The sequence below is a fragment of the Capsicum annuum genome, unplaced genomic scaffold (assembly GCF_002878395.1).
Source record: "Capsicum annuum cultivar UCD-10X-F1 unplaced genomic scaffold, UCD10Xv1.1 ctg11025, whole genome shotgun sequence".
In the NCBI taxonomy this organism is placed as follows: domain Eukaryota; kingdom Viridiplantae; phylum Streptophyta; class Magnoliopsida; order Solanales; family Solanaceae; genus Capsicum; species Capsicum annuum.
In genome coordinates, this window is record NW_025816051.1 from 1 (window position 1) to 8464 (window position 8464).

An 8464-nucleotide genomic window follows, 5' to 3' on the forward strand; every position below is an offset into this window, starting at 1 on the left:
TTTTTTTTTTTTTAATCTAGTAGTACTAAGCTTCCACCATTTGAAAGTAAGAGCTAATTTAGCCCATTTTAATAAGTAAAACTTATATAAATTTCTTGGTGTTTGCTCCTAATTATATGTTATTTCATTTTTTTCAAAAATTATATAAAAAATTGATTTTTTTATTTTTCAGATACATGTTGATACAAGAGATACAAAACGTCTGATATATAATTAGCAACTAATTCGCAACATTAAAAAAGAAAATAACAGATATTGAATTTAATGAGGGATAAATCACGCTACTTAACGCTAAACAAATCATCAAAAATTTGAAATTAGTTATTTTGTTGATTTTTGAAAATATTCTTCTCCATATTCATTTTTCAGATTCTTTCTCCATATTTTTTGAGAATATTCTTCTCCATATTCGTCTTCCAGATTTTTTCTCCATATTCATCTTCCAGATTCTTTCTCCAGATTTTTTGAAAATATTCTTCTCCATATCTATCTTCTAGATTCTTTCTCCTTATTCATCTTTCATATTCTTTCTTGTTCTGCTTATCTCTTTTCTTCTTGGTGCTATTTTTCGTTTTTCACAATTCGCAATAAATTTATCGATGTTATTACGTTTTCGATGTTTGAATTATTGATGTCAAGTACTAAGCATATAAGAGTGATGGCATATGTAATCAGCGAATACGTAGCCTGTGAAAAATTGATTTCTGTCATTGCAGCAGAACTTGAAATTAACGAAACAAGAAAAAAATTGAAGCGTGATACATTGTCGACAAAAATTCAGCTCCATTGTGGATTCGTAATGATATGGGGTGAAGTTATATATCGATGTCAAGAAAAGTGTGCCAGATTTTGGGTTCTATCTACTATGCATAACTATAATCGATAAAGATGAAATGAAGATGTTGTTTGAGGGATTGTAAATGTTGAGATACATGCCAATCAGATTTATCTGATGTTTGACGTATTAGAATAATTTATGTATCTCTTGTTTATTCATTAAGTATCCCATGTATGTTACAATAAATTTGATTCAATTATTCCATAACGATAATTGATGAGATATATGTTAAACACATGTATCTGATGTTTAATGTATTAGAATTTTTTTTTGTATCTCTTGTTTATTCATTATGTATCTCATGTATATTTATCGTTTATATAGATATATCATAGAACACTTAATAGAACAGGAAGAATTAAAAAAATATATATAATTTGATCAACAACATAAGTTAGTCAGCAATTTATTTAGACAAAGTCTTAAAAGTGTTTACATATTTGCACCTAAAACAACATAATCAAATCTACTCAACTGAAAATCACTTTGTTTTCATCTGGAGTAATGAAGCTGGATTTAGATCTTGGTGGGTCTTCATTGTCACTAGCGTAGCCATTGTCAACCTTGACATGTCCATAATTGCACAAGAGCAAAACATATCTCATTCAAAGAAATTTAGTATCAATCCCCAAATATGATACTTATAGTCCATCACTTAGAAATTCAGCGAACAAAGCAATAAATAGGCCACAATTCCTACATAATTTATCGTCTATTAATAGGCTAAAATATTTATGTGGTAAATGAATTTCAAATGCTAGAAACAAATAATAAAAGAAAACAGCAGTATAACATAACTAAAAATAATATATGCAAATGGCGGCCTCTGTAAAAGAGTTAAATGATAAGAGATATAAAAACAACATATGTAACAAAATTAAAAATAATAAGAGATACATAATTTTGCATATGTAACAAAACTTAAATTAACAAGAGATACATAATTCTGCATATTTAACATATTAAAATTAACGAGAGATACAAAATTATGCATATGTAACTGACTAAAAATAACAACAAATACATAATTATGTATGTGTAATGACTAAAAATAACAAGAAATACAAAATTATCCTTATGTAACAGTTCAAGGTAAAAGAGATACAATAATTTCCTCTTCTCTATCAAAACACTCAAAATCACTGCAATCAATGCGTAATTTTTATGTATCAGCAACACATATCTCATTCTGTATATAAATTATATATATAATTTTTGTCATATTTTCAAACAGATTCATCATTATAATGTATCTCCTTTGAATAAATCTCAAGTATATTAATGTATCTGATTACAACGAATCTCCTCTATCCGTCTTGTGGCATCAAAAGCTAAATCGATTTCCACCATTGATGGTAGTGATGTCGTGGCGTTGGTGGTTGATTGGATATTGTAGAAGTTTATGTTGTTGATGGTGAAAAATTGGATGAATAAAGGTTGGTGTGGAAAAAAGATGGAAAATCCATTGTTGGTGGTGATGTCGTGGTGGTGGTGATTGAAAAAACTATTGCATCTTGTATAGGAGGTGGCTATTTATATCTCACTTTTTCGGTCTATGGAGATTGAGAAATTGAAGATGTAGTGGAATGAGGGTCGGGTGGATTGAGGAAGAGTCAGATATATGCTAATTAACAGATATTTGAGCTATAAAATAGGAGCAATCGAGAAAGGAGGAGGAAGTTGTGATCTATTAGATTCTTTTAGAGAGAAAAAAATAAATTAGTTAATTTTTTAGTAATTTTGATATTTTAAGTTGTGATTTTGTGAAATTTTTCCTTTTAATAACAATCAGAACATATCTGATCAAATTATTGACGAAAGCTAAATCTATTTCAGTTTTGCATAATTCAAGGTTAATTTAACCTTTACCCGATCAAATATACTAAAAATATTTTATCTGTTTATTTTAACTTGTCACTATCAATTTTTCAAAAATTAATTTGACTAAACTTCAAAGTTAAATTGAAGTAGATTAAAGTAATATTATAAATATAAAATTAAAATATTTAAAAATTATACATGAAAAATGCTATAAGCTACAATACTTCTCATATTAATATAATGAAAAAATTTATCAAAATATTGATCAAAATTCTTGTTTGACTCTCAAGAATAAATGTTATAATTAAAAGCAAGTGAAAGGGGTATTTACAAACTGAAAAACCATTTACTTTTATTTTATTTTCAATCCAATGTGAACTCCAATTAATTCAATCGTGCATTGCCTTATCTATTGAAGATAGCCAATTTATTCACTTTTGCTGATTCCAGTCTTGCAAATTGCTCGATCAAGGTAACTATATTTCTTTTTTTTTTCTTCCCTTCAAAGTTGTAAAATTGTTCTTAATTTGTTAATTAAGCTTCTGCTTTTCATTTGTTCCTTTTGATGCATTAAGGTATTTAGAGATTCTTCTTTGTGTCTTTGATTGTTAATTAGGTGGTTAAGACTACTGTTATTGTAATAGTATTTAAATCTTGAATTGTTAATTGTGATTGGCATTTCATTTCCTAGTAATGGCTTTATTAAAACATAGAAATACAGGAATCTTAGTAACTTAGTTGGCTAATGGCTACGTGAACTTTGGAATTAGTTGAGGTAGACGCAAGCTGGTCCGGACACCACGGCTAAAAAGAAAAAAGACGAAAAAGAATAATGAATGAATAAGGGATCCACACCCAAGAGTGTGGCCTACTGATCAATAAAGTTGGTTGAGCACCACGAGTTCTCGGGTTCAGATTCCAACATTGATAAAACAATAAGGTGATTTTTTCCTATTTATTCAAACCTTGGTGAACAAAGTTACGTGGTACCTGTTGCTTGTGAGAGATGACAAGTATCCCATGGCATTAATCAAGGTACGCACAAGCTGACTCAGAGACCACGATTATGAAAGAAAATGAAAATGGGATCTTGTTACTACAATGAAATAATATCTTTGTCCTGATTACTAGTAGCAGATGATTCTGGATTCAATCAGGTTAGAATTTGATGCATTTTGTTGCTGAATGGTAGTTACCAAATAAATCAGATTGGTAAAACCAGTTTTGTACTGTTCGTGTGTTCTTTTCCGATGTCCAGTACTCGTTTGGGGACCGTCTAATATGTATTCGCGCTGGAAAGTTCCACTTTGGGGTAAAAGACTCTCTACCAAAGGGAATGTAGTCCCTAGGTTTGAACGTGAGATCTCTAGGTAAGGATGGAGGAATATTTACCACTACATTACAACCTTTTGAAGTCGTTTAGTATGAGGGATAAGGAATAAGAGATAATAATTCCGGAATAAAATGCAGGATTAATTTATCCTGTGTTTGGTTTTGTTATCCCGTAGATATCACGGGATAACTAATCCCATAGGATATTCCAATCTATGGGATAATTTTATCTATTCTATCCCCCAAACGGCCATACCAAACGACCCCTTAGTGGTATGCACCTGAAAGTTTGAGACATGACAAACTACTATAGCTCCATTCTATCTTGCTGAAGATAGCTCTATGAATCCTCATATAGTTCGATACACGCTCCAGATAACCTCCTATATCGATTTTTTTGTTTTTACCTACTTTATTTCCTAGTTTCCTTCGATTATCCTCTCGGATATATCGGAAAAAGCCTCTCTATCTCACCTCTAAGGTATTGGTATGGACTGCGTACACTTACCTTCCCCGGACCCCACTTGATGGGAACATACTGGGTATGTTGTTGTAAATTGGATGGTGAATGGCTGTCATGTGCAATATCCTTGTATTCGTTCCTACAATCTGCTGATTCTGTTTCTTGAATGACTTTTTGTACAGCTACATAGGTTTGATTCCATAAAATTTGACACATTTTCTCAATCAACTAAAGGCAAGAAACAAATCAAATTGGTATAAGCAATTCATGCTTTCACTAGTAACTTCTTTTTTCAGGGATAAGGTTGTGTACGTATTATACAAACTGTGCCTAGTAGGTGTTTTGTGGTGTGTGATACAAAAATCAAAATCTCAAAACGTCACCCCACAGGCAAGGTGTTGAGGAATTTTATCGTATCAACTTCAATACACATTTGTCATCTCACACCAGTTTGCTAAAGTAAAGATGCATCTGTATTTGATGTTCCTCAAGATTTCATTTCTTCAATCAAAAAAGTTTTTTGGTTTCTCACCTTCCAAATTGCATAGTTGTATGGATAGTATTCCAAAGTGTTTCATGTCTCTCTGGTTAGATCTTTCTTGTACCAGTAAAGAAGTAAACTTTTTGTTCTTTCTGACATACATCATTTTGTACGAAAAGGTTCACGAACACCATCACAACCACCACCACCACCACAACATACCAACGTCATCCCACGAAGTGAAGTCTGGGGAGGGTAGAGTGTGCGTAGACCTTACCCCTACCTTAGAGATTGTGAGACTGCTTTTGAAAGACCCCCGATCAAGGAAAAACAGTCCAGAAAAAGAAGTAACGGAAGTACAAGAAATATCAAATAATAACAAAAAAACAGCAGATAGTAACAGAATGAAAATTACAATACTTCAACAGGATAATTGAGATTTACGAACATAAGCCCCTCAACGAACTCCAACTGTTCATATGCAGTGCTTTATGTTTATTGAACTTCTACCAAAACAAAATGATTGAATGTCCTATGATATGCACCTGATATGTTCGAGACACGTCTCTGATAAATTGCCTATATTTTACTTGATTGTTTCGCCTGCTTTTACTTGCCAGTTTCACTGGTTATTATTTTTTAGTCTCTTGTTTGTGAAATTGCTATTTATATATGTTGTTGGGTTCAATTGGATGTGTGAATGAAAAATGGAGGGAATTATTGGAGGAAAAGTGAGTTCTCACTTAAAAGGAAAGTGTACTCACTTAAAGGAAAGTCTACTTCTCCCACACTGGTGGGAGAAAGCAACTTTATTGTGTTTTTATTAAGAAACACACCTTCAAGTGGATAGTGAGGCAAGAACCAAGAGATGCCTTGCGTCATCGTTGTCGCTCGCTCGGCTCAGCTTTGACTTCGGCAAATGATCGAGAGATTAATTTTTTAGACAAAGTTTATTTGAAACTTGGAAAAACATGTGAATTTTTTTATTCAAAAATCCAACAAAAAAATATATTTTCTCCATGTACGCCATGCAAATGCATGCAGAAACGCACCTCGAAAGGGACAACCCTTCGAGGAAATGACAAACTATTTCGGAAAAGGGGCGACTGTTCGGTCGGAAATGATTGTTCAGAAAAGACACACTGTTTCGGAAGAAACAAACATAACTGTTCCGAAATGATATGCCTTTCCATGAACCGTTGCTTTCTTTCCGAAGGGAGACTTGATGACTATAAATACCTGAACTTTTCCTCAGGTATAGACAGAATTTTAAGTGCTGAAAAACAATCTTCTTCTTCCAAAAACTCTTTGTGATCATCAGCCGTTGAGTGTGTTCAACGAATTTGAAAGTTTGAGGTACCGCTACCTTCAGATTGTGAGCCATTTTATCCTAGGAGGAAAAATTCTACAACCTCGATTACTTGAGGGGAATTAATTCCTTAAGGACACTCCGTGAAATCGGAGGACTTGGTTCTACTTCTACTTCATCTTATTTCTTTTAGATAAAAATACTTCTTTTGATAGTTCATTCTTTTGATAGTTCATTTTGAACTTGTGTTGACGGTGTTAAACTTCATTGTTGTTCTTGAAACAGTCTTGAACTTAGATTGAAGTGTATTGTGCAAACATACAGATTATGTACCCGAAACAACATATATCAGGTAAGACCTTCTATGGGAATGGTTGTTTTGTCTCCTCAATATTATATCTGAGTACAATTGTGTGAAAGCAAATAATGCTTTGTGACTTTGTGTGCGCCCAATGCTTTGGTCTAGTGGTAAGAGCACACAACTTGTGATGTGTGGTTTAGGCGCATGTCATGGGATCGAACCCTGCACAGATAAAAGCTTGGTATTTGAGTGTAGAAGGGAAGAAGGATGGGTCCATTATTCATCAAGTTTCGAACACTGTGTCATTGGTGCTCGGGGATTTATGGCTACTAAAGAAAGAAAGCTTTGTGAGCTTGAGCCATATGCAGCTGAAGTACATATACTACTTGACTGTCTTTCTTAGTTTTGGAGTATATAGTCCCTTGTTACTGTTTAATCAGGGAAGTCATCCTTTGATGATATAATATAACTTTTCTTTTGTTGCAAGATCACATAATCTTGAGAATGAAAATGGGATAGTTAATATCAATTAGAGGAAGCTCTTTTTATTTGTTTATTTGGTGGTGGTGGCAGGGGCGGAGCCACCTTTGGGCAAGGGGTTCATCCGAACCTCTTTTGACGGAAAACTATACTATTTATACATGGTTAAAATTATTTTTTATGTATATATAGTAGATGTAGAACCCCTTCGACCCATTCGTATGTTTACTTTTGAATCCCTTTAGTGAAAATCCTGGCTCCGCCAAACGATTGTCGACCATCAAATCCGCTGGTTTGCAGTATTCACCCCGGCCGTGGTGGTGGTTGGGGGTGGGGGTAGGATGGTGGATAATTTTTGGCCTTACTTTTGCTTCTTATTTAAGAAGACTAGAGACTTCCTTCCAGAGAGTATTCCAGGATTTGAATTGTATGCATTCTACTTTTCAAATTCTTAGCGTTGAGCCAATTATATTTTTTAAAGTTATCGGCTCATACCTAGTATTGGGTTCCGATGGGCCGGGTGGATCCGCCTCTACTTCATTCGTATTTGTTATTTCTTAATCAGTTTGCAAGCATGTTGATCCATTTATTGATTTTTTGTTCTCAAGTACCTTAGCATCTCCAACTAGCCTTTGAAGTGTTGCAAGTCTGCATTTGCTCGAGCACATGGCTGACAGACATCCGGTTGATCAACATCATAATACTGAACCACAGATGAATTCTCCTGCTTCAAGGGATGACATGGCTGCCTATGTGATTGCATTAGAAACTGCCCTACTCCTCTGTTTGCCGGCACGAGAACTCCAGGCAAGAGCTTATCCATATCATCAGAGTGAGTAGTTTCAGGCTTATAGCTGTATGCATGCAGTTAGAAGCTGAGTTACAGGTTCACGTGAACCCAATAGCTTTTGTCCGGACCTTACACTTACACCAAGAAATCTAGTAAGTATCTGCGAAGTATTTGACTGAGAATCCAATTATTATTTTAGTATTAACTTGATGTTGTAGGAACTCATAAATTTTAAATCTTGGGTCCGCCTTTGGTGCAACTCTCACCAATTTGCTTGAATTTTTTGAGTCATTGAGGTTTTGCTGCATTGTTAATTTGTAATCAGTAAAGTTCCATTATAGAAATATGAATCGAACTAGACTGTTTCGTCTGTATTGTCTTGGTCAGTTTGTATGCACCTCGAGTAATCCACCGGATACTTAGTATAGATATCGTGTAATTTTGTCCAGAGTCATCCTTGTTTTTCCTTTGTTAAGATTTGAATTCTGGTCTTCCATTGTCCTTTCCAGCTTTCTTTGAGGTAGGCCACACACTAAGAGTGCAATATGATGCCAGTAGTGGTTGGAATTATTAAGGGTTCATCGAAAAATTATACTAGTCTTATATGTTCAACATGATTTAATCTATACCAAGTCATCTGTCGTTATAT

At 33.8% G+C, this 8464-nt stretch overlaps 1 long non-coding RNA gene across 1 annotated transcript; it reads left to right on the forward strand.

Moving 5' to 3' along the window:
• Nucleotides 1–2857: 2857 nt before the first annotated feature.
• On the forward strand, nucleotides 2858–8189 carry LOC124890058. Its single transcript, XR_007048920.1, has 2 exons — nucleotides 2858–3131; nucleotides 7634–8189. It is a non-coding gene; the product is annotated as an uncharacterized LOC124890058 (long non-coding RNA).
• The last annotated feature ends 275 nt before the right edge of the window (nucleotides 8190–8464 follow it).